Source organism: Chiroxiphia lanceolata, chromosome 5 (assembly GCF_009829145.1).
Source record: "Chiroxiphia lanceolata isolate bChiLan1 chromosome 5, bChiLan1.pri, whole genome shotgun sequence".
Classification (NCBI taxonomy): domain Eukaryota; kingdom Metazoa; phylum Chordata; class Aves; order Passeriformes; family Pipridae; genus Chiroxiphia; species Chiroxiphia lanceolata.
This window is the reverse complement of record NC_045641.1, coordinates 2,155,243-2,181,823: the sequence shown is the minus strand read 5'-3', so window position 1 is coordinate 2,181,823 and position 26,581 is coordinate 2,155,243. Positions and strand designations below refer to the sequence as shown.

General features: G+C 49.1%; 1 long non-coding RNA gene across 3 annotated transcripts in view; it reads right to left on the bottom strand.

Moving 5' to 3' along the window:
• The window catches only part of LOC116786615, a 46,931-nt gene that overhangs the window by 4,395 nt on the left and 15,955 nt on the right, over positions 1-26,581 (bottom strand). The window contains exon 3 of one of the 3 annotated variants that reach the window (XR_004357020.1): positions 459-1,818. The exons of the other annotated variants lie outside the window; for them this stretch is intronic. This is a non-coding gene — a long non-coding RNA (uncharacterized LOC116786615). Of the gene's footprint in view, positions 1-458; positions 1,819-26,581 lie in introns of those variants that run through there. 3 annotated transcript variants of the gene reach the window in all.

Below are 26,581 nucleotides of genomic sequence, written 5' to 3'. Positions count from 1 at the left end.
AGAGAGTGGCTCTGGCCTCGCTCCAGGTGCCTGAGGGACAAGGCCCAGGAGCTTTGCTTTCACAATCCCTGTTTTTGATCATTATCCCTCCTTTCTGCTCCATCTGAAGGGAGGGAGAGATTGAAGTTACCTCAGTTAATATTCACTCCTTCTTCTTTCATTAGATGCTTCTCTCCTTCCCTGGGTTTTGAAATGCAGAATTCCTCCCTGGAAAAGTCTTTATCTGATGTTCATCTGGCAGGTTTTTTGTGCTTCCCCAGCACCCAGGAAGGCCAGGCTGTGGTCTGCACAGTGGGCTGTGCTGAGCTTCACAGAAACATGGAATAACAGCCTGGGTTTGGAGGGATTGGCTGTCCATGGGGACCTGGATGCTGCATCCCAAGTGACGTGGAAACCCTTTAGAGCTGAGGAGCTCAGCCTCAGCCTGGGGGTGGTGTGGCCACCATGGAAAAGGCACAAGAGAGGAAAAAGAGGAAGGAAAGATAAGGAGAGAAACTACTTTTCTACTGTGCAAGGTGGGATCTCCTTGAGGGAGCACGTGGAGAAAAGCTCAGGGGTCCCACAGGATGGGGAATTCTTTCCTGTCCCCCACCCCAGGGGCATTGCAAAGGGGCCTGGAAAAATTCAGGGAGCTGGGATACAAATCCTGGCAGTCTTCACCCTCTATCATGGAAGTTTTGCTGCAATTTGTCTCTTTATCCATTGCAAAAGTGAGGAGATCCTTCTAATTCCACACTGCTCTTGTCCTGAACCCCATCCCCAGTCCCTTGGGAGTCATCAGGTTTTGGGACATTGACTCCACAGTTAATAAAGGGACTTTTTTTCTATAATTCAGCTTGTCCAACCTGTCCAACACATTGTCCAACCCAGTGTGCAACAGCAGTTCACAAACCAAGTAGGAGATTTAAAAGTGGGGTGGGATGGAACTTCAAAATCGTGGAATCTTAGAATTGTTCAGGTGGGAGAAGACTTCCAAGACCATCAAGTCCAACCATCAGACCAGCACTGGGTGATCTCCAGAGGTCCCTTCCCACTCTGATGATTCTGTGACTCTGAAAACCGTGTCCTCAGGTGCCACTTCCACGGGGTTTTTTCGGACGCTTCCAACAATGTGGATGCAGCTTAAAAATGGAGTAGGAACACTCAAAGCTCTCCAGGGCTGGGAGCTTGTTATTGGTGGTTCACTGTTCAAAACTAAGAGTAATTTTTAGTATTCCTGGATATTCATTCCTTGAAACCCTTCCATTCCCACAGGAAAATCCAAGTGAACAAGCCTCAATTTTATGGCGGATCTTTGGGGGAAAGTTAAACCTGGGGTTAAATCCAACAGCCTGAGCTTTACTGGAGGAAAATGGATCAACATCACTTGGCTCCAAGTTGTCTAAAGCAGGAAATATTTTATTCTTCAGGAGAACTTAATTTCATGTGTCCAAACCCAAACTGGAGAGCAGTCAGGTTGTTTCCTCACGCAGTTTTTTCTTGGAGAGGTTTCCCCAGGGATATCGTAGCTCTTTAATTGAAATGTGCCTGTATTTCCTTTAGCTCATTATGGAAGCTTTAGACAAGCCCAAATCTGTGGGAATCAACAGGGAAAAATCCTCTGTTTGCCATCTATTGGCACTGTTTGCTTTTCCAAGAGTGAATTTTCCAAGAGCCACCTTGTTCAAGTGCCGTGATAATTAAAGATGGGAAAAGCTGAGGGAACAGGTAAATCCTCTGTGGTGCCACAGGAACTCTTTGGGACAGGCAGGAGGTGGCAGGAGGTCACACTGGATCATCTGCTGACTTCCAGTGGGGTTAAAAAACCTGCACCTGTGGCTGCCAAGGATTTAATAGTCATCAATTAATCTGCATATCGTGGGCATGTGGGAGATCCAAACGAGGACAGGCTCTTGGACTGCTTTGAAAAGTCAGGTATTTCCTTGGATCAGATCAGGGGCATCCTGTGAGAACACCAGGGGTAATTAGGGGAAATTAGGGGTAATTAGGGGACTGTCCTGTCTTATTGCTTGTGTTAAACACCTCAGGCTGTGCTGCAGTTGTGATTTTGGGAAGGAATTCCTGGCTGGGAGGGTGGGGAGGCCCTGGCCCAGGTTGCCCAGAGAAGCTGTGGCTGCCCCTGGATTCCTGGAAGTGTCCAAGGAGCAACGTGGTCTAGTGGAAGGTGTCCCTGCCCATGGCATGAGATGATCTTTGAGGTCCTTTCCAACCCAAACCCTTCTGTGATTCCCAGAAACGGGAGCTGTCTCAGCCCAAAATGTGCTGGCCATGATGTTTCCTACCTCAACAGACCTGACAGATTAAAACCAAGCATGGGCCTGAATTACTTCCCTAATCAGATCCTTATAAAATACAATAAACCAACCTAAAATGAACGTTCCTGTCCTCAGCAGCTGCTGTGGCCACGTGCTGGGGGTGCTCCATCACTCCACGTCTCTGCAGATGTTTGAGCCCATTTTGGGCAATGTTTTTATCTCTGATGTTCCACTCCCTCCCCCAGTGCTCTCAGGTTTGTGTGGAGAGATCTCCAGCTTTTCCAGAGATTTATTCTGTGAAATTTGCTCTTTTCCTGCCTGGAAGGAATCCTGCAGTCAACTGGCTCTGTGTGCACCAGGGGCAAGGCAAGCAGAGCCCGGAGTTGTGCGTTATTTGCCAGGATGATCAGGAATGGGGAAGCAGCAAACTGATTAATTCTGTGTGACCCAAGCAGATTATTTACCCAGTGAGAGGCTAACACGGGATCTTTTGTCTTGTTTTGAGTCTTGCTTGCTAATCTGTTTGATTTGGCAGCTCGTAAATAACTGGTTAATAAAATTTGGGGAGTATTAAACCCGAGTGGTGAGCGAAGGGCAGCCAATGCTCACAGAAAAGGGCGCCGGAAGAGCCGGATCTTTTTTAATCGATGGGAATGGGGAACAGGGAGCAAAGCAGGGAGAGGGAAACAAAGACAGACATCAAAATGAAGGTCATGTGGCCCCACCTGGAGTGCTGTGTCCAGCTCTGAGGCCCCCAGCAAAGGGAGGACATGGAGCTGCTGGAGACAGTCCAGAGGAGACCACGGAGATGCTCCAAGGGCTGGATTTCCTCTGCTCTGGAGCCAGGCTGGGAGAGCTGGGAATGTTCCCCTGGAGAAGAGAAGGCTCCAGGGAGAGCTGAGAGCCCCTTGCAGGGCCTAAAGGGGCTCCAGGAGAGCTGGAGAGGGACTGGGGACAAGGTGTGGAGGGACAGGACACAGGGAATGGCTTCCCACTGACAGAGGGCAGAGTGAGATGGGATATTGGGAAGGAATTCCTGGCTGGGAGGGTGGGGAGGGGCTGCCACAGGTTACCCATAGAAGCTGTGGCTGCCCCTGGATCCCTGGAAGTGTCCAAGGCCAGGTTGGACGGGGCTTGGAGCAACTTGGACAGTGGAAGGTGTTGGGGTTGGACCCGGATGGTCTTCAATGTCCCTTCCAACCCAAACCATTCCGTGATTCCAGGATTATATTTTGAAAAAGCTTTAACTTACACTGAGAAATACTCATAACACATTGAGCTTAATTAACCTTCTGCTCCCTGCTTCCAAAGGCATTTGGAAACACAGCTCCATTATCCCTGTTTTCCAGACACCCAGAAGTGAGGCACAGAGCAGGAGAGTCTCCTCAGGATCACACAACTCGTGGCAGAGCTGAGAGTTCCTCAGTGTTTACACCGTGAGTGGCTTCACCCCCTGGAGCATCCTGGAATCTGGGCTGATTCCCACCAGGATCCTGTCCCTGCTCTGTCCTTTTATTTCCAGCTCTGTGGTTACTCCACAAGGCCTCTGACCCCAGAGGGGTCCAGAACATTAAACACATGATTCCACAGTGTTCCCTCCTGCATGGACACCTCCTTCCCTGCCCAGGATAAAGCTGTGGGACTAATGAGCAGTGAGGGGATGGGTTGTTTCCACATCCTGGGCCCGTGTGTGTGTCCTCACACTTCATTTCCTTCACACCATTCCAGGCAGTGATTAATGCTCCCAAGGACTTCTCCATGGCAACAATCAATCTGCCATTCCCGAGTTTTCAAGTGCTTCACTTTGCCACACGAACAGTGTTTCCTGTCCAAAGGTGTGTGTTGTGTCCTACACGTTTTTAACGTGGGATTTCGGCTTAAATTCCTGTATTTCCTCTCATCCCAAAGATTCCTGAGGTAGGAGTAGCAGGGTACTTTCCCCTCCATAGGATGTGGTTGCCTGTGATAATTGGGAACATTTTCGCCCTGTATTCCTGTTGAGGGTCCGTGTAGAAATGATGACACACTGCAGAGGTGCAGGAGCTGACGGGAGCATCCGAATCCACTGGACACTGGGAATGGGAAGGCAGGAGATCCAGACAGACAGGGATGGGAACAGCAAGGAGCAATTTCCCTTTCAATCACCGAGCCTGTGCCCAGCAGTGTGTCCTCAGCAGAGTCCAGGATGTAAATTGGGTTTCTATTTTCGTTGCTCAGAGGTAAAACCAGCAGCAGATGGTGTTTTGAAACACTCGTAATTTTGGCTAATGGAGTCACTGCTGCCAACTGTCCTGTCCTCCACGTGGGGATTAGATGTATCATTATCAATAAATAACACCTAACAATGATACAAACAGGCCAAACCCTCAATTCCTTGGTCCTGAGCAACTCCCACACTCTCCGAGACTTCGTGCTCGTGTCTTTGGGTGACAAAGTGTTTTACTCCTTCCTTCTTTCTGATCCGTGTTTCCAAGCCTTATTTTTTTTTTAAATACACATCCTCCAGGTGCCTCCTCACCTACAGGAATTCCATATGGCCCTAGAAACAGAACTTGCCCATGGAGGGCTCTGCCATGGAAACTTTGATCAGAACTTCCATGAAATTCCCGGAGCGCGGGAGCCAAAAACTGCTGCCGACTTTACGCATGTCCAGATGGTCCCTCCCGACTCCATTTGCAAGGAAAAGTGAAATCCCATCTTTTCTGGTTGTTGCAATAACCTGGAAGGCAAGCCAAGGACTTCTACCTGAGTGAGTGTGTGGTGAGAGGCCAAACACTCCCAACAAATGAGCTCCTTGCCCTCCTGACTGTTTGGGAACGGTTCAGAGCACACGGAGAAGGTGGGAGAGAATCCAACTGAAGGCCTGGCTTCCAAAAAAAAAAACCAAAAAACAAACAAACAAAAAAAAGGAAGCAGGAGAACCCTGAAAGTCACTAAAGGGATAACCCTGAGAGTCACCAAAGCAACTCCTACACTTACATGAAGGGGAAGAATAATGTGAAGGGAAAAAAAGCACTTGGTGTTTTCCTGGAGGATCAGGGAAGAGCCAAGTGAAGGGGAGACACACGAGCCTGGAGCGACAGGTGCAGTACAAGAGGATAATTAAGCCAATTGTGTTATGTTTTATTATTCCAAGTGGAGGGAATGAGCTACAGAAAGGTGCAAATGACTGTGTGGCTGTGGAGCACCTCAGGAAGCTCGTGCCCGTCAGCATCCCGGGAATATCATCCCCCTCCCAGGGAAAGCAGGATCGTTTCAGTTCTCACCACGCTTTGCTCCTCCAGACCAATTTCGCTGTCAGCTCTGCCAGAGAAAGGACTGATGATTTAAAAGCTTGGCCCAAAAAAGCTGGAGAGCAGCGGTGGCAGTAAACATTAGTCACTGTAGCAAACTAATTTGTTTTCCATATGGCATTTTCAACGGAGTGTGGAAGATTCACAAGTGAAATAATAATTACAAATGAGGAATACTTTGAAAAAAGATGTGGTTTTCTCCCAGTGCATCACTTAAAAGGGTTTCTAATTAAGTCAATACTTGATTATGCTGGAGATGACACCGGCTGCCAAATTACAGTTTGTTGGGTTTTGTTCTCAGGGAAAGATTGTTCCCAAGGGCAGGAAAATTCCTGCATCTATTCAGCCCGCGGTGCTGCTGAGATGGAAGAGAGGTGAGAGAGGTGTTTAAATCCCTTGGGAAAATCAGGAGGTGAACATTTGCTTAATAACATTCCTGCCTGCAGTAGAGAATTTTGCTCAGCAAGATGAGGGTCTGATATTCCTGATTAAGCCAAGTCCAAGGCAGCTGCTCTGAGATACCCTTGATCCATTCCTGGCTAAACACGAAGCCAAATCAGAGCTGGGAATTATGCTCCAAGGGAAAAAGGGGAAGGAGCTTCATGCAGATAACAAAAGATAAGATAGCAAAAACCCAGCACATCTTATTCTCCTTCCAAACTCTTGTTGTGGAGGGTCCTGTCACCACCTTGAGCTCTTCCCATCCACGGTGAGGGTTCTCCTCCTCATTCCTGGGTGTCCCCAGGGGTGTGTTCATCCCCCCTGTCCCTACCCGGGGCTGGTGTTTGCCCTTGGCCACGGGACACTTGTGGTCACAGGGACACACCAAATCCAGAGACATCCCGAGACATTTTGGTGTTGAATCAGACCAAGCAATGGCCAAAAATCCCATGACCAGGTTACAGTTTCAGCCCAGGCTCTGGAGCACTGGGAGGTTTGGATCTGGAGGCTCAGGTTTAAAACACAAAGCACAATTTTTCACAGAGATCTAAGCTCTGGCTCAGATCTCAGCTCGCTTTTCAGCCTCATCTTTTCTGCAGGGAGTTACACAGAGATTTTCCACCTGTAAAGGGGAGGAAATATAAGACTGATTCGTTCACACTCCCTTGTAACTGAACTATTGGACAACTTCACCTCAAACACTCATTTTCCGCCTCACAAAGGAGGCTCAGGCCAGTTTTCCCTGATTTTCACTGCCAGTCAATCCCAGGGAACTTGCAGCAGTGCCACATCCCCAGGCAACCAAGGTTTACCCCTGTGAGTGCTTTTTTGGGGTCCTACAAGCGCTGATCGTGCTTTTCTTCCTTTTGTGCAACTTGGGGCCTGTCTGTTCACATCTCTATCCAAATTTGGATTGCATCCTGATCTTTTAATGGCTGTCCAGCACGTGCCCAGAGCAGGCCCTGCTCTGAGGGCAGAACATCCTGATGGCAGCAGAACGGGGCTGAATTAATCCAATGGCCCTCCCCGAAAGGCAGCCAAGGTCTGAGGCGTCAGATCCCACAGGGAAATGTCCACTCCCATCACATTTGCTCTTCAGGGACCTCAGAACACTTCCAGGGTAAGATTTTTCAAGAGAGCCCACAGAGAATGTAATTTTTTCTCTCACTCAGCTCGTTTTGGGAAGTGCCCAGACCAGACAGGTCTTCTTTTTGTCAGGATTATCCCGGAGGGCCACGCTGTGCTACGGAATATGGAGGAATATCTGCTTTTTGCAGCTGTTGCACTCAGTGGGAATTGTCACCAGAGGAGATGGACAAGTTATTTCCTGGATTCACGGAAAGATTTGGGTTGGAAGGGACCTTAAAGACCATCCGGTTCCAACCCCAACACCTTCCACTATCCCAGGTTGCTCCAAGCCCTGTCCAACCCAGCCTTGGACACTTCCAGGGATCCAGGGGCAGCCACAACCTTGATACTGAGATGGTGTGATAACACATTAGGAATGTAAACACACCATATCCTCAATGTGTAACTCAGATAAACAGTTCCCTCTTTGCACAACTCACTCCATGGCCCAGCTCAGCCAAAACAGCTCAGTATTAAAGTGACAATTTAGCACTATTAAATATTTAATGATGGGAGGGGAAAAAGCTGCTGAAACCACAAAATACCTGCAGGGTAATACCAGTTGTATCAGACAGAAACGGTGCATTAGCAGAGAGGATTCTGAGCTTTAATGTCTGATCTGAGGCTATTCCATGTTTGGGAACACGCAGTGCTATTGCCATGGAAATTTGTGAACAAACTCCTGGAGGCCACGTTTGTCTTCTATTTATTGTTTTTCCTTGACTCTCGTCACTTCAGAATTACCAGTGCTGGAGGATAATTGATGCTGATCTTTTTTATCTCCTGATGTTGTATCATCACCATTTCCCACCTGGGTTTGGGTGGTGTTTTTTTTTTACTTTTTTTTTTGGTTGATGGGATTCCAGGACATCACGAAACTTGTAAAAGTCAGGGCGCAGATGTCTGATGTGACCATCAGAGATATTGTCTATAAGTCACTTCCATCTGCCCTCTACCCACTTTCCCTCACCAGGATTAGGCTGAACATGACAGATTTGGGACACAAAGTGCTTGAAGTGCAGGGGGGAGGACGAGAAACCCCGTGAGAACACAGGACAGCGAGCAGAGGAAAACCCTTGCCCCCAGGACCCCCCCGAGAAACAGCCACAATAAAATCAACTTCCACATCAAGATCCTCACTTAGAACACAGGAAGAGTCACATCACATTTAAAAGATCTCAAAAGAAGATTCAACTGTGTCATTGTGCAATTCAAGTCCTTAAAGAACTTTACAGTTCAAGTCCTTAAAGAATTTTACCAGTTGAGACTCTCCTGGATGTTAATTAAGGGAGATAATGCAGACAGGGTTGTTATGGTCTTTCTTAGGTGACAGCATTTGAAATGGTCCTTTTCAGCTGCTGAAAAATATTGCTTTGGGAGTGAAATTTTTCACAGGGTTTGTCTTCAGATCAGAAGGAGTGTGCTGAAGTTGGGAAAAAGCTACTGTTTAACCCTGTGCATCAGCAGCTCCCATGGGAGGGTTAGGTTGGATTTTAGGGAAAGGTTCCTCCCCCAGAAGGTGGTTGGGCACTGAACAGGCTCCCCAGGGCAGTGGGCACTTCCCAAAACTGCCAGAGCTCAGGGAGCTTTTGGACAACGCCCTCAGGGACAGGGTGGAATTGTTGGGGTGTCTGGGCAGGGCCAGGATTTGGATCAATGATCCTTGTGGGTCCCTCCCAGCTCAGGATATTCTGTGATTCTCTGAATCTGTAATGACAGGACATGGGAAAGGGGGATTATATCACGTGTGGAACTGCAGGGTGGGGGATTTGAGAGGGAGATCACGGAGCTGGAATGCTGCCAGGTCACGGGATTAACCCCCTTGCTGCTGGGAAATGCCGAGGGGCCTCTGATGGACCCGAGCGTCGAGGAGCTCGCACGTTCCCGTCTCATCTCCGGCAGGAGAGGGGGAATTAGTTTACTCTCTCTCTGTACTGCGAGTGTCACAAAGGATCTCCCTTCCCAGGCAGATGTTGGCTGCCAGTGGGAAGCTGAGAAACGCCAGTTTTAATTAAAAGCTTTATTTTCAAATACAATCCGGAGATTACAAGCGGCAAGAAGGGACTTCTCCGCTGGGAGGCTTCGGCGTGAGGCCCTGAGCAAAACAGCAGTAATTGAAAGACAAGGCCTAATTCCCCTTCTCCCAGCTGGGTCTAACACGAGGCAGGGACATCAATCCAGCCCTTGAAGGAGGGCTGGCAGCACCATTGCCTCTTTTGTCAGAGGGAAAGCAGCCAGAGCAAGGCTCTTCCACCCTCCCGTCCCTTCTCCGTCAAGTCGGCTTGTGAAGGAAAAACAAAGGAGAGGGGCAGAGCTGTTGGAGGAGAAGGATGAAAGGAACCCGTGCAGATTCCCGTTGGAAAATCGTGTTTTCACGTTATTTTGGTGTGTCTACCCTAATCCTGGGCACTTGTCCACTCCCAGGTGGTTCTGGGTCACAGGGAGGCTTCTCTGGGTTCAGGTTGCTGTGGCAGCCTTACCCATTTTCCACCTCAAGTGAACACGTAGGAAAAATGGGATAACACCAGCCATGAGCACTCTGTGCTGCTTTACCTGGATGGGGAGTCTCCAGGGCTTTCGTTGGACACTTTTAAAGGAATTCACCTTTAAAGGAATTCACTTTTAAAGGAGTTCTTTTCTTGTTTTAAAGGAAAAACTCAGCTCGTATCAACAGCTCCATCTGCTCCACAACTCAGCCTCAACAAACCCACTCTCTGTCTGTAGGTTTGTGGTGCCTGCACATCAACTTCTGACTTCCTGATGGGCCTGTTCCACTACTCCTCACACTTAATGCGAGTGAAAATAAAGATGCAGAGTGAATTATCTCCCTTTGGGATGTGATGTAATCCCAGATTTCGGTCATCCCGTTGTACAGGCACAACTTCAGCAGCACTGACCAAAGTTTCTCTGCAGTTCAGTCTCTCCTGGCAGCAGCTGTGCCTTACAGATTCCCATGATCCTGTAGAGCTGCATCCATGCAGGATCACCCCTGAGATCACACCGGAATGCTCGAGGCTTTATCCATCCCCACCTTGGAAAATCCCAAGGATGGAGAGCACACAGCCTCGCTGGGACACTTCAGATGCCTGACTGGTCTCATCATGGCAAAATTCTTCCTTATTTCCAGTCTGAGCCTCTCCTGCTTCAGTGTCCACTCTGTCCAGTGCTCCCACAATGCATCACCTGGTTAAACTGGTCAGGAATGATTTATGTTGGGAAATCCATGCTAACCCTTCCTGATTACTTTATTTTCCTTCTTCCCCCCAAGGATAAATTACAAGATTTCCACCGTGGTTTTCCCGGGGAATGACCTTTACATGCCCAGATCATCCTTTTGGCCTTTTATATTTTTTGTCAGGACAGTCCCAGGATCAAAAAGTTGTTTGGGTTGGAAAGGACCTTAAAGATCATCCAGTTGCACCCCCTGCCACGGGCAGGGACACCTTCCACTATCCCAGGTTGCTCCAACCTGCCCTTGCACACTTCCAGGGATCCATGGGCAGCCACAGCTTCTCTGGGCAACAATCTTTGTGGAAATTCAGGTCACCTTATCTATCAAGTTCTCTTTACACATGAAAACAGATTTAATAACAACAAAAGAAGAATGCAGTTTTTTCTTGGACTGATGAAGAAATATGGATTTCCATTTAAAGACATCGTATTTTGGCCAAAACAGTGGGGAAATCAAGAGTTAAAAGCAGGACTAAAAAGGCCCTTCAGAGAATCACAGAATATCCTGAGTTGGGAGGGACCCACAAGGATCATTGATCCTCCAACTCCTGGCCCTGCACAGACACCCCAACAATCCCACCTTGTCCCTGAGGGCGTTGTCCAAATGCTCCCGGACCTCTGGCAGGTTTGGGAAGTGCCCACTGCCCTGGGGAGCCTGTTCAGTGTCCCACCACCCTCTGGAGGTAGAGCCTTTCCCTAAAATCCAACCTAAATCCCCCTGGCACAGCTCCAGCCATTCCCTGGGTCCTGTCTCTGCTCACAGGGAGCAGAGATCAGTCCCTGACTCTTGTAAGACTTGAGGATCCTCAGATGAGGCAGCAGGAGGGTCAGCCATGCCATGGATTTATGGGAACATACATCCCAGGCTGTGCTTGCCCTCCCATGAATCACAGAATCCCAGAATCAGCTGGGTTGGAAAAGCCCTCTGAGATCATCCAGTCCAACCCTTGATCCATCACCACCACCACGGTTCCCAGCCCATGGCACTGATGCCACATCCAGTCTGTCCTTAAGCACCTCCAGGGGTGGTGATTCAACCCCCTCCTTGGGCAGCCCATTCCAATGGCTGAGCACTCTCCATGGAAAACATTCCTTCCTGATGTCCAACCTGTCCCTGCCCTGGCCCAGCTTGAGGCCGAGCCCTCTTGTCCTCCTGCTGGTTCCCTGGAGCAGAGCCCGACCCCCCCTGGCTCCCCCCTCCTATCAGGGAGTTGCAGAGAGTGAGGAGGTCTCCCCTGAGCCTCCTCCTCTCCAGGCTGAGCCCCCCCAGCTCCCTCAGCCTCTCCTCCCAGCACTTGTGCTCCAGTCCCTTCACCACATCCCTGTGACCCATTTGCCCAGTCCTTGTTTTTAGTTTATAACAACCTGAACTTGCTAAAACCAGACCTGCAGGGCTTTTCCTCCTCCTCCTCCTTCCCAGCCCCTTTTCCCTGCCTCTCCCGAGCCCCGCTGCTGCTGTACCATATCAGGCTCTGTACATATATTTAAATGTAATAAGATAGATTACAAGAATGGATTTTCCCCCGGGCCAGGTCGATAAGGCTGTATAAGCAGGGAATATACAATGGATCGGGAAGAGCTGGCTGGAGTAGATTAATTAATGAGATGCAGCAGAGAAACATCCAAGGAACCACAGCTCTTCTCAGCTCACCTGAGCTATTAAGGGAATCTCTGGTGGCATCGAACGCTCGCTGCCAACCCAACAATACACAAATTTCTCTCGGAGTAATCACAGCAGTGGCAGAGCTTTTGAAGATCCAAAGGTTACTCTGCCCTTACTCTTGCAAGGAGAAACCACAGTGGGAAGTAAATAAACTTTTGAACAGCACAGCACTGACCTACCTAATCTTTGTTGCGATCTAACGGGGGAAATAAAGAACCTGCTGGAAATTCTCCGACCGGCTTTTTTTGTTTCCCAGGGATGTTCAGTGTTTGGAAACAACAGGGGGGAAAAAAGAGGGAAAGGAAAAAGAGATGCTGCTCTTTGGCAGTATTGGGAAAAATATATTGGGTCACCTGTATGAATTAATGTATTTTTATTCATAGAATCAGAGAGTTGTTAAGGGTGGAAAAGGCCTTTATGATCAAGTCCAAACGTCAACCCAGTACCAGCACCATGTTCACCATTAACCACGTCCTCAAGTGACACATCTACTTATTTTTTGAACACTTCCAGGGATGGGGACTCCACCCCTGCCCTGGGCAGCTGTGCCAGGGCTGGACAGCCCTTTCCAGGAAGGAATTTTCCTTCATATCCAACCTGACCCTCCCCTGGCACAGCTGGAGGCCGTTCCCTCTCCTCCTGTCCCTTGTTCCCTGGGAGCAGAGCCCGACTCCCCCCCCCCGGCTCCCCCCTCCTGTCAGGGACTTGCAGAGCCAGAAGGTCCCCCTTGATCCCTCTTTTCTCCAGGCTGAGCCCCCCCAGCTCCCTCAGGAATTCTCCAGACCCTTCCCAGCTCCCTTCCCTTCCCTGCACACACTCCAGCCCCTCCATGTCTCTCCTGTCTGAGGGGCCCAGAACTGCCCCCAGCATTCCAGGGGGGGCCTCCCCAGGTCCCAGCACAGGGAACAATCCCTCCCCTGCTCCTGCTGGACACACTATTCCTGATCCAATCCAGGGGCCATTGGCCTCCTGCCCCCCTGGGCTCATGTCCAGCCGCTCTCCCCAGCACCCCCAGGGCCTTTTCCAGCTTTCCAGCCCCTCTGGCCCAGCCTGGAGCTGCAGGGGGTTGTTGTGACCCAAGGGCAGGACCCGGCACTTCACCCTGGCTTAAATGGTTTAAAGTTTGGCCCAGCCCTGCTGTGACACGTTGTGCTGTGACTGTAACTCCAGGATCATTTCAGCTGAACAGGTTGAACGAGGACAGGCTGGACAGAGCAGAACCAGAGCTCCAACCCTGCATTTCCATCCTGGCTGTGATTTCCCAGGCTCAGTCACAGAGCAGTAAGATTTTCCTAACAGGTTGCTTGACCTTTTCATTACTATTATTTATTGGGCCAGTAATGTGCAGCCTCTTTTAACCCTTGCACTGAGCACTGCTGGGTGAGAGGTTGATATTTTAAGGGAACTCTCCTCTGCTTCAAGTTTATTATGGCTGAATGCAGTGCTGTCAACATCTGACATTTATAGAGTGTGTTTAACCTCTGCTAATCCCTGAACATTTTGCAAATGAAGGACCCAGGTGCTCAGCTGCTGGAAGTTTCCACACCTTCATTGTTATCACCAGAGACATCCTAATTTACACCAAATGTCTCTGTGTGGCCAAGCAAGGAAATGTCCTTTATCAGAACAACTGATTCTTCCACAGGAAACAAACTCTGGGACACTTTGCTGCTTCTTTATGATTTTTCCTGATCTCCAGGAGAGATGGGGATGCCCACACCTTGCCTGTGTCTTCCAACTTTTTTTTCCCAATCAATTTATCAGCATCTCTCCCTCCTTTATGTCCTTTGACAGCCACAGCAGCTCAACACAGTTGTGATCATAAAATCACACAATGGTTTGAGTTGGAAGAGACCCTAAAACTCATCTTGTTCCACTCCCTGCCATGGGCAGGAACACCTTCCACTATCCCAGGTGGCTCCAAGCCCTGTCCAACCTGGCCTTGGATGTTATCTCTGAAGCTCCTGCCCACATAATTTTCCTGCTTTAGGAGTGGACTCTGCTCCAGGAACAAAATGTTCCTTTATTTTTGGTGGCTGTTTCAAAACACGGAATAAATATTCTGAGACTCTGGGAATTGCTGGATGTGAACTTGCAGTGCAGTTTGCTGCCCTGAGATATCGTGATTCATAAAACATCAGAATCTTTTTTTTTCCATTTTTGGTGTGAAAACCACTTTAACCCTGTATTACAGGACCCCAGGACAGGGGAAAATGGTTTTAAACTGCCAGAGGGCAGGGTTAGGTGGGATATTGGGAAGGAATTGCTGGCTGGGAGGGTGGGGAGGCCGTGGCCCAGGTTGTCCAGAGAAGCTTTGGCTGCCCCTGGATCCACAGCTTCTCTGGGCAACCTGGGCCAGCCCATCCCCACCCTCCCAGACAGCAATTCCTTCCCCATATCCCATCTACCCTCTTGCACTGGGAAGCCATTCCCTGTGTCCTGTCCCTCCAGGCCTTGTCCCCAGTCCCTCTCCAGCTCTCCTGGAGCCCTTTTAGGCCCTGTAAGGGGCTCTCAGCTCTCCCTGGAGCCTTCCCTTCTCCAGGTGAACATTCCCAGCTCTCCCAGCCTGGCTCTGTAGGTAAATACCTGTGTAAACACTCCCATCAGTGGGGTTTTCGTTATCTGGATGTACAAGATTATCAAATCTGATATCTAAAACAGTACTGCCATGCCTTGGCATCAATGCAAGGACCAGGAATGCCATTGGTCTTCCTCCTCCCTCTCCTCCTTTCTCCCAATTTATTACACCACTGTTATTTCTGGGTATTTTAACTGCTTGGGTGCTGCTGGAATTTAAAGTTCTCCCTATATGGATGAAGCACCTGAGGTTTTGCTGGGTATCTCCAGCATGTCCATGTGGAGCACCCCTGCTGTGCTGGCCCAATGAAAACAGGATTCCATGCACACCTGGGATCCACTCCAGCTATTCCTGGTGTGCCTTTGGTGGGCAGACAAGTTGGGAAAGTTGGACAAAATCAAGGCAGAACTGCAGGTTAAACTGGTCACGAGGCAGTTTGTCTTGGCTATATTGTTATTACTTAAATTATCCACTTGTGGAAGCAGCAAACACAGTTCTGGGAACCACACGGAGCAGGTGGAATTGAGGATGAAACACCTCCCACACTCAGAGATAAGTGACTGTGTGGGGATTGAGTGTGTGTAGGAGCAACTGCTTTCTGCCACGTGACATTTGGAATTATTACTACTGTTTGTCACTCTCCGAGCCACAAAACAAGTTGCTGAGTGTTTTGCAGAAAAGGGACCCCAAATAGAAACCAGTAATGCATTAGAGGGGGGATTCTCCCTGGCTGAGGGTAACCAGGCAGGAAGGGAGCTGGGAGTTGGGCTGGGCAGGAGGCTGAAGAGGAGCCCAAGTGTGGCCAGGGGGGCAAGAGGGCCAATGGCTGCTGGGCTGGCTGAGGAAGAGTGTGGCAGCAGGAGCAGGGCAGGGCTTGTGCCCCTGGGCTGGGCGCTGGGGAGGCCACCCCTGGAGTGCTGTGTCCAGCTCTGGGCCCTGAGCTCAGCAAGGCCCTGGAGGGGCTGGAGCAGGGGCAGAGAAGAGCAGTGAGGCTGGGGAAGGGACTGGAGCACAAGTGCTGGGAGGAGAGGCTGAGGGAGCTGGGGGGGCTCAGCCTGGAGAGGAGGAGGCTCAGGGGAGACCTCCTCACTCTCTGCAACTCCCTGACAGGAGGGGGGAGCCGGGGGGGTCGGGCTCTGCTCCCAGGCAGAGATCAGTGAGACAAGAGGGCTCGGTCTTCAGCTGTGCCAGAGGAGGTTTAGGTTGAATATTAGGAAGAAATTCTTCACAGAGAGGGTACTCAGCCATTGGAATGGGCTGCCCAGGGAGGGGGTGGATTCTCCATCCCTGGAGGTGTTTAAGGACAGACTGGATGTGGCATCAGTGCCATGGGCTGGGTGACAGAGTGGGGTTGGGTCACAGGTGGGACTGGATGATCTCAGAGGGCTTTTCCAACCTGTGATTCTGTAAAATCAAGCCTGTATTAACTTGCTCTATGAGCTCTGAACTTCTCAGGAGCCATGAGAAGCCATCCCAGCACATCTAGAGGGGCTGGGAAATGCAGGACACAGCTCAGGATGCTTATGGCTCATTAGCCACAGAATCCCAGGATGCTTTGGATTGGAAGGGAACTTCAAGATCATCTCATTCCAACAAGCAGGGACACCTTCCACTATCCCAGGTTGCTACAAGCCTTGTCCAACCTGCCCTTGGACACTTCCAGGGATCCAGGGGCAACCTGTGCCAGGGCCTCCCCAGTCCCATCGATTCCATGTCTCCAGACACTTTGCTCCAGGAATTGCAGGTGCCCTGTCATCAGCAACATTTTAGGGACTGCTGAAGCAAAGATAGACAGTGGCATATTGATTTAAGGGAGGTGGGAAGGTAATTTAGCTGTCAGGACAAATAAGGGAGGGGTGGATTTTTGCAGCGTTAAGGAGAATAGGGGGGAAAAAGGGAAGTCAAACATGATCTTGAGTTTCATCAGCCAGAATGCAGGGAAAAAATGGTGTTATTAAGTGTGTTTGTTAACAGAGTAATAGAGTTTAGGGGAAAGGGAGTCCTTTGGGAAGCTGGAGCTGAATTCTGCAGTTTCTGAAGGGCCCCAGTGGAAATTCAAATAAAGTTGTAAACAAGTGCAGATGAGGGGAAGGTGAAAATGGATGATGGAATCAACGTGACCCCGACTATGAAATGAGCTCTGCCAAGGCAGGTAAATAAGTCACCTAATTTGTGCTCCCCAGATGAAATAATATGCAAATTGAGACATCAGAAGATGCAAATCAGGGAAGTTTGGACTGGAGAACAGAAACAAATCCCTGCAGGATGTACAGGAGAGTTTCCAACCTGCCCTAGGCTGAAACCACCAGTTGATGGATAAAAAAACTCTGAGGATTCCAAAATATAGGGGAAAATGGAAGAAGGGAATAGTTGTGGATAGAGAAATACTCAGAGAGCACCCAGAGAGGTGACAGTGCCACCAGGTCACAGGAGGCAAGAGAAAGCAAGAACTCAAAGGGAAAGATCACGAGGGGGGATGAAGATGAAGCAGAGTTTTGGCCACTTCTCAGGTAGGAATCATTCCAAAGTGGTTTCCATGGAGACAGATGATACTGGGTGGAAGTAGGTAAATGGAGAGGGGGTAAAAAAATGAATGTAAGAGAGGTACAGAGATAAAAGGAAGTGAAGAGAGATGGGACAGTAACTGGAAGCACAGAAGGATCCAGAAGAGTGGTTTTTGTGGAGGCAAGAGAAGAAAATGTCTGGAGAGGAGAGGAGAGAGAGCCAGGGAAGTTGGAGCTGATTTTAAGATTTGAAAGAATTCTTTTATGCAGAATTATGAGGTTCATGCAGAATTATTTTAAACCAGCATGAGAGTTGCAAAGCTCCAGAAGGAGCAGGTCCCACTTGCACAGGTCCTAGTTGAAAAATTAGGAACGGCCACACACACAGATGAGATTCTAGACCCAGCTCTTCCCAGGTTTATTCCCCATCTGCAGGATGTTGTGTCTGCTTGTTGGGCAGCTGTGGGTTTTCCCAAATCTCCCTATACCTAAAAGCACAGTCCAAAATACATTTACAGAGCCTGGATCATCCCACGTTGCCCAGAGGGAGAAACGAGCTCCGCTCTTCTCTCTGCATCCAAAAGCAGCAGAGGAGAAGCTGAGCCTTGGGAAGTGAGGTATGGATAGAATTAGGGATGGAAAGCAGAGCTTACTGAGGGTTTCTTGGACGGGGAAGACACAACTGAGAGGCCACCAACTCACAGGTTCTTTTCCCTGCAACTCACAGGACTGCCTGAGAGGTGAGTCCTGACACTGCTCCCCATGGACAGTGACAACAGCTCTGCCTTTCCCAGCCCAGAGATCCCTTTCCCAGGATTTTCCTTAGTTTCAGGACTGACTCAGAACAGCAGCCAGCACGGACAACACTCATTTCACCCCGTCCCTTCCAAAAACCGACTCACTGAGAGGAACCTGCAGGCAGAGAAGTGCGACTGGGCTGGGGAGTGCTCAGGGTGAAGCTGCAAAAGGAAGAGCTTTCCACCCTCAAATCCCATTATCCCTTCTGGGATTAAGCCCAAGTGGCAGCAACCATAGAACCAGAGAATCCCAGGATGGTTTGGGTTTGGAAGGGACCTCGAAGACCATCTCCTTCCATGGGCAGGGACACCTTCCAGCAGAGCCCCTACGTGGGTCCCAGCCATGACCAAAGCAAGGTGCTAAACGGCTCTGATTTAGCTGGAATCACCAGGACATCTGCCTAAAAAACACATGATTAAAACTTCTCCTCTGTGTTCATTTGAAAGAGCTACGGCAGATCATAAACCCGGCGACATCCCCCCCCCCTCGAGCCCAGAGGGTTTAATGAAGAATTAAGGAGATTGTAACTGCGTCGCTGAAATAATAGGGAGGAAATTGAATTATTCCACCCATATTAAACGCATATATTCCGGAGCATTTCTGCCAGAATTACTTCGCTAACCCGCGGTGTGAAATACAGGCTGTTTTCACATGGGTGCATTAAACAAAGCTGCTCCACTGCAACGGCTTTGAGGAGAATGGGAAAAGCATCAGGATGAAAAAGCGCTCCCGACGCGGGGTTATATCAGCTCTAAATTGTCTCACAGATGTTTCTGGCTCCATTAGATGGAAGACTGGGTAATTTATAGAAGTCATTTTTAACGATTTGATTGTTGGTATCTATCTGCTGAATTGATTGGCTGCGGAGACAGATCTTTATTTTTCTAATGGCGAGAACATCCTCTGCAGAATTACCGCTCAATTTAGCCCTGGTGGAGCCGTGCTAGCCAGCAACTCTCCATTTACATTGGGCTGTTATTTCTTAATCATCAGCCTAATTGCAGAGAGAAGTCTAGGATGGATGAGACTGGCTGGGCTGGACAAGGAACCACACATGAGTGAGGGGTTTGGCACTTCCCCTTTGGATGCTCCCAGCTCAGATCGGCGCGATTTAAACTCTCAAACTCGTGGCTTTTTTGTTTTCCTGAAGTTTGCTGATCCTCGGTGGACTGGAGTGACAGTTCCCACCAAAACCAGCAGGAATTTGGCTGCAGGTGAGACTGATTCAGATGACACACCTGCTTTTGCACACCTGCTTTTGCTTCCCTCATCCTGAAGGAAGGATGAGCTTCCTACTGGGATCAGAAGGCTTTGATAGGCACGTGGGGATGTTCATGGATGACCAGCGGGCTGTGGAATCCCTGATGCTGCCTTTGAGGTGGCTCAGCTCTTCCCAGCTCTGCCCTGGGAGGAATTTGTTCCCAGGATGTGCTTTATCCCTTGAGGGTTGAAAATACATTTTCTTCTCCGAGCTCTTCTGACAAGTTGCATTTATTTCTGCTGCCTGTTTTCATTTCACAAAATAGCATCCACACACCTTTGGTTGGGGCCCTTCAAATCTCCAACCCTCAGCTCTATTTTGGGGCAGTGAGATTTGCAGATTAACTAAGAAATCTTTGATAAAATGCCCTTTTTACCTCAACTTCGAATTTGTCGCCTCTTGGTTTTGTCTCCCTGTTTTCCCAGGATGGAAAAGAACTGGAAGTCTCACTCTGCTCTCTGAGGACTTCTTGGTTTTCTGCATATTTCTGTCACCATTAAATAGATTATAACTCTGAGGTACAGTTGTCTTCTGCATTTTCAGTCACTTAAGATGAGACAGCACTCAGTGAAACAGATAAAGAACTCGGATCTTCCCCAAATTCCAGGCTAAATTCCTATGTTTTGTGCTGTTCAAACTCTAGTCCTTAGAAGCTGAAATTCTTCTCACAGGTGCTAGTTTCAAAATCCAAAATCCCAGGAATTCTATTCAGTGTTTTCCTGACCTTGGAGAGTGTTTTGTTCAAGCAAGAATGTGGGGAGAGGGGGTTCAGTCCTTAGCCTGGTAACCAAGGGACTCTGAAATACTGTTTTTACTGGAATAAAAGGACGGAAGAAAGAGGTGAGAGGATCTGCTGCAGGGAGAGAGCAAACTTGGTGTCAAAGAATGGAAGGAGCAGGGGTTTTTTCTCATTTTGGGGTTTGGAAAGAAGGAAAAGCCATAAAAACAGGGGTTACTCATTCTCCCCTTGCTCAGAGGAGGGAGTTAACAGTAGCTGTGTCGTTATCCCTCCCTTTTCATGTCACACCCAAGTCTCTTCTGCTCAGACACCACTGATTTATAGAATATATATAGAATATATAGATTTATAGAATCACGGAATCACAGATGGGTTGGGTTGGAAGGGGCCTTAAAAATCATCCAGTTCCACCCCCTGCCATGGGCAGGGACACCTTCCACCAGCCCAGGTTGCTCCAACCTGGCCTTGGACACTTCCAGTGATCCAGGGGCAGCCACAACTTCTCTGGGCAACCTGGGCTTCCCCACCCTCCCAGCCAGGAATTCCTTCCCAATATCCAGTCAAACCCTGCCCTCTGGCAGTGGGAAGCCATTCCCCTTGTCCTGTCCCTCCGTGTCCTTGTAAAAAATCCCTCTCCCTTTTATGTCACACACTCTTCCTTCCCCTTCATCGCTCCCTCAAGGGGGGAACTGTTACATGTTGAGAAGAATATTCCTTCCAGAGTTTCTTATTAACCCTCAGATAATTTGGGGATAGTTGGGAGCAGGATCAGAGACTTGGGTTGTGGTTGGTTTTTTTTGTACAAGATTTATTCTGCCTGCCTTAAAAAGATGCAGCGTCCACATCTCTTTAAATGTCACCAAGCCCAGCAGGTCGTGGTGACATCAATGCCTCGGATTCACACAGGCACAGCTCCCCTGGAGTTTATCAGTGCAAATCAAACCAGTCTCCATCCAGCTGCTAATCCAGGGCTTGTAAGTGATACTCAAATCCAATTTATTAAAACCACATTTGTTTTTCGAGCACCCCCCGGCCTCCTGATTAATTCCCGGCCCCGCGGGTTATTTAATGCCACGGGTTTCATTGTCATTTTTGATTTTCCACCCAGTGCCTGATTGATAGGAAGCTCTTGTGAAGCCCGTTCCTGGAGCACATTGTTCTTGTCAAACAGCAACGTGCATCTTATTGATGAAAAGTCAGGGTGCCTTTTATAGATGGCAAAACCATCCCGCGGGCTCGGGGACCGTGTGCTGAGCATATGCACGGGGAAGGAGGGAGGGAGGGAGGGGGAAATTCCACCAGGAAAGTTTAATATTGCAGAGGATTTCTAGTGCCAGTGGAGTTGCTAAATTCAGCTGGTGGAACAGCCCCCGGCGCGCCGTGACTCAGATGTTAATCAGCGTTAGATGCTCTCTTTGCTTTCGTGCTCCTGCTGAACGGCACAAAATCGAGTGTCTTGTAGCCAAAGCCCAAATCAATGTTAAATTAAACCAGCTCTTTGTTTGGAGGGCACTTGGGATTCCTTTGGGGGTTGTTGGCTGCCCCCAGCAGTGGTTTTGCAAGTCAAGGGGAGAGGGGAAAAGAGGAGCCTTTTGGTTCTTTCTTCTGTCGCCAGTGGGATTTCACCCCCCACAAAAACAGCTCCTGCACCCCTTGAGAGCCAAAAATTCCCCCTCTGTGCTCCCTCCACTGCTTGGGGGTGTTGCAGGTGAAGGGAGTACAAAATTCTCGAGATCTTCAGGCATGAAAAGCAGAAGTGACAGAGTCTCAGTGACCTCACAGCTCCATGGTTGTGATGGCACAAAATCGGGTGTCTTGTAGCCAAAGCCCAAATCAATGTTAAATTAAACCAGCCCTTTGTTTGGAGGGCACTTGGGATTCCTTTGGGGGTTGTTGGCTGCCCCCAGCAGTGGCTTTGCAAGTCAAGGGGAGAGGGGAAAAGAGGAGCCTTTTAGTTCTTTCTTCTGCCACCAGTGGGATTTCACTCTGCACAAACCCACCTCCTGCACCCCTTGAGAGCCAAAAGTTCCCCCTCTGTTCTCCCTCCACTGCTCAAGGGTGTTGCAGGTGAAAGGAGTACAAACCTCTTGAGATCTTCAGGCACGAAAGGCAGAAGTGACAGAGTCTCAGTGACCTCACACTGTGACAGTGATTTAACTCATGGAGCTGCAAATTCAAGGGTGGGACAAGCTGGAAGTGGAGCCACGGTCCGGAGGAAGAGGTTTCTCACATCCAGGGATGCTTTCAGAGTAGAGGAGTCACCTTGGAATATCAATAGGCACCTTCACAGCTCTTCCAGCCTATGGTATGTGAGCCACAAAGGTAAATATTTTCCTTTTCCCCTCTTAAGGATAAAGAGGAAGATAAAATCTTCTCCCTCTAATCCCACGCCATCAAATGTAGGAAGGACAACACGTTAGAAGGTGGGAGACAGGAGTTAAATCCTTTATATTAGAACTGAGGAATTAACTTGTTTATATAGCACCTGAGAAGCTGTAGAAACCACAATGTTAATGGGTTTTTTTCCTGCCTTTTGCTGCACTTCCAGCAGGATATTCCTTTGTAGGACCAGGGACTTTGCATGGAGAGACAGCACAGAGGACAAGGGCAAAGCACAAGGATGAGTCTGTCCCACACTTTGACCACAGCCAAACCCTCACCATGGACTGGAAGATGTGGGAGAGGGGCTGGATGGGCTGAAATGAAATGAAATCAGGTGAAAATCCCCCAGAGTGAGTTGTGGTGACAAGAGAGGTGGAGCAAGTACTGGATTGGTGGGACAGGCTGGAGGAAAGAGGGGTTTGTGATCAAAATCTTGTGGCTCTTAGATGGAAATCCTCACCCTTGTGCCACAGCAAGGGAGGATCAAAAGCTGGGTTTCTCCCCACTTTTTGGGTGTGTTTGGGATTTACTGCATCCATTTAGCAAACATGGGTTTTTTAGGGAGATATCTCAGTCAGGATAAGAAAAATGGCTGGAACAACTCACTACCTGTGGGAAAAAAATGGCTTTAACCTCCTCAGCTCCTGATCTTCAATGTACATGCTCATCCTTGTGCCACAGCAAGTCTACTTCCTAGGGACTTTTTATTATTTGGTTTCAATTCCATGAGTGGATCTATCCCAGCTTTTGGCTCTTGGCAGTTTGCTCCAACCTCCACATTGAAATTTGGCTGGTCAGGCTGAACACAGGGATGATGGAAGTCTATCCCTGGCCCTGCTGTCAGCAAGGGGAGCTGTTTTTGGGGAGATCAAAAGCTGCTTTCCCTCCCCACTCTTTGGGTGTGTTTGGGATTTACTGCATCCATTTGCCAAAGATGGGTTTTTTAGGGAGATGTCTGAGTCAGGATAAGAAAAATGGCTGGAACAACTCACTGACTGTGGGAAATAAATGGCTTTAACCTCCTCAGCTCCAACTCAGCACCCTTGATTTGGGGCTTAGCTCTGCGTGGAGATTTTGAACTTTCCCTTCTGAGCCAGCCCCTTTCCACAGCTGCTTTAAGCTTTGACATAAAGTTGTATAAATCTCCTGCTAAAGTCCCTGGTTTTCCCAGTGCTGGTAAAGGAAGAACATTAATTACCTGAAATTGTCTCTGCTCCACTGAGGCACAGCACTGGCCTCCAGCAGAGCTGATTTTCCAGGATGAAAGCGATTCCAGCACGTCCCTTCCTTTCCTCTTTGGCATCACCCACACTCCTTAAAACATCCCACTGCAACCCTCAGCATAAAACCCCCCAAACTTTTAGATTAATCAAGATATAAATTGCCCTCCTGGGAGAGGAAATGTCTCAAAAAAAAAAAAATGAAAAAAGAAAAAAAAGCCACACTGCTGCTGTGCTGCAGTCCAGTGTCTGAGCTTCAGCAGCGAGCTGAGACCCGACAGATTGGCTCCTCTTAAACTGAGACACAGAGATGCATCAAACATGCAAATCTGCTCTGGAGCTGCAGCTCCTTCCCGGGATATTTGCCCAAGGGAGCTGAGCAGCTGCTGCCAGAGCTTTGATAGTTTTAGCACAGAAAATCTGTTATTCATACACACACCCCCCCTTGAACTCGGGATTAATGTGGCTTCAAAGTTGGGCAAGGATGTTCCAATCCACTCAAACAAGAGAGGAATCAGCAGCTGAAGTAACAGGGTGTGATTTGAGTCGACTTTAGAGAGGAGCAAAGTGTGGGGCCACTTCCAGGTGTCGCTCTCTGCTGGATGAATCACAGAATCAGAGGATAGTTTAAGTAGGAAAAGCCCTCCAAGATCATGGAGTCCATGCTGTTCCCCCAGCACTGCCAAGGCCACCACTGCCCCATGTCCCCAAGTGCCACATCCACAGGGCTTGGAAATCCCTCCAAGGGGATCCCTGTGCCCCCCCAGTGAGACCCCTCCTGCAGAGCTGCCTCCAGCCCTGGGGGAACAGCACAGGAAGGTCATGGAGCTGCTGGAGAGAGTTCAGAGGAGGCCCCAAGATGATCAGAGGGCTGGAGCAGCTCTGCTGGGAGGAAAGGCTGGGAGAGCTGGGATTGTTCAGCCTGGAGAAGAGAAGCTTTGGGGTGACCTGATTGTGGCCTTGCAGTGCCTGAAGGAGCTACAAGGAAGATGGAGAGAGACTTTGGACAAGGGCCTGGAGTGACAGAACAAGGGGGAATGGCTTCAAACTGCCAGAGGAGAGGGTTAGATGGGATATTGGGAAGAAATCCTGGCTGTAAGGGTGGGGAGGCCCTGGCCAAGGTTGCCCAGAGAAGCTGTGGCTGCCCCTGGACCCCTGGAAGTGTCCAAAGCCAGGTTGGACAGGGCTTGGAGCAACCTGGGCTAGTGGAAGGTGTCCCTGCCCATGGCAGGGGTGGCACTGGATGATCTTTAAGGTCCCTTCCAACCCAACCCATGCTGTGATTCTGTGGTGACTCCACCCCTGCCCTGGGCAGCCCGTTCCATGCCTGACCATTCTTCACCTGCAGACATTTTCCCCGGTATCCAGTATGAACTTCCCCTGATCCTGAGCCTTCCTAAGCATATTTTCTCACCCAGGAGTGCCTCAAACTCTTGGAAGAAACACCTCTGCCCAGCAGCACAGCTCAGGCGCAGTTTGTACCCCAGGAGGACACAGAGGGATCCAGAGGTGTCTGGAGAGACCAGAGAGTCTTCCCACTCCACGGCTGCTCTCCTGGAGTATCCCAATGTTTAACCTGTGGACACTTCGTTTTATCACCAAAATTTTACAAACAGACACCAGGAAACAGAAGGAATCACAGGATGGCTGAGGTGGGAAGAGACCTCTGGATATCATCTCATCCAACGCCAGGACGTGACGTAACGAAGGATTATCGGAAGTCTGGCTGAGGAGACAATCCCATCCCTGCGTCCTTAGTCACACTAATTGGAAAACCACACATCAAGGCGTCCTGAAGCCCTCAAATATGGCTCTCAAATGTTCCCAAGAAGCTTCAGGGCTGGAGAAGTAACTCTGGGTGTGCAGCACTCGGGGAGACTGTGACACCTCAGAGCACAAAGGAGAGCAAATTAAAAAAGCCTCTGTGGGCTCCTCAAGCCTTGGGTCCTTCCTGAACTGGACACACGAGGTTGGGCCCTTCCTGAACAAGCTTTCTGCCATTCTGATGAATCCTTTTTAATTCCTCAATAAAACCCTATTTATTTGATCATCCGAATTTTCCCTGCAACCCTGATTTCCCCAGAGCATCTTGCTAAGAGCGCAAAACTAAAGGGGGGAAAAAAGAAAAAAAAAAAAAAAAGAGAACAAGAAAGGAGAAAGCACGAGTTCTTTTCTCTTTAATGAGTTCATTTGCTGGCGTTCAACTCACAGATTTGCTATTAATGTTAAATTAGATGGTTAAATTAGCTAATTATGTAAAATGTGTACAATACTGTCCATTTGGGACAACCAGCAAAGAAGAGCTACTCAGCTGAACTGGTGAAGCAGCTGCTTTTTAGACCAAATAAATTAGAAATACTGGAAACATTCAAATAAATTAGTGGCATCTGGCCAGTATCCTGAGTGTCCAAGTGTCCAGGATCTGAGCAACCTGGGATGGTGGAAGGTGTCCCTGCCCATGGCAGGGGGTTGGAATGAGATGATCTTTAAGGTCCCTTCCAACCCAAAATATTCTGGGATTCTCTGAATGAACAGGTTACGTGGTTTTGAGGGAGCTGGGTTAATACACTCTATATTTTTACATTTTAATCTGCATAGTTACAGACTGGGTGTGTTTGCATTTACTTCACACTTGTCAGTAAATGGGAGAATCCCTGTTAGTCCAGTGTCATGGGACACTCAGGAATTCTTCTCCTGGCTCTGCCATCCCCCTGTGGCTTGAACTTGAGGAAGTCACACAACCACGGAATCATTTAGGTTGGAGAAGACCTCCGAGATCATCAAGTCCAACCTTTGACCAAACACCCCCATGACCACTAAACCAGCCTGCAAAGTGCCACATCCACTCGTTTTTTGAACACTTCCAGGGATGGTGACTCCACCCCTGCCCTGGGCAGCTGTGCCAGGGCTGGGCAGCCCTTTCCATGAAGGAATTTTCCCAATATCCAACCTGACCCTCCCCTGGCACAGCTTGAGGCTGTTCCCTCTCCTCCTGTCCCTTGTTCCCTTGTTCCCTGGAGCAGAGCCCGACCCCCCCCCCGGCTCCCCCCTCCTGTCAGGGACTTGCAGAGCCAGAAGGTCCCCCCTG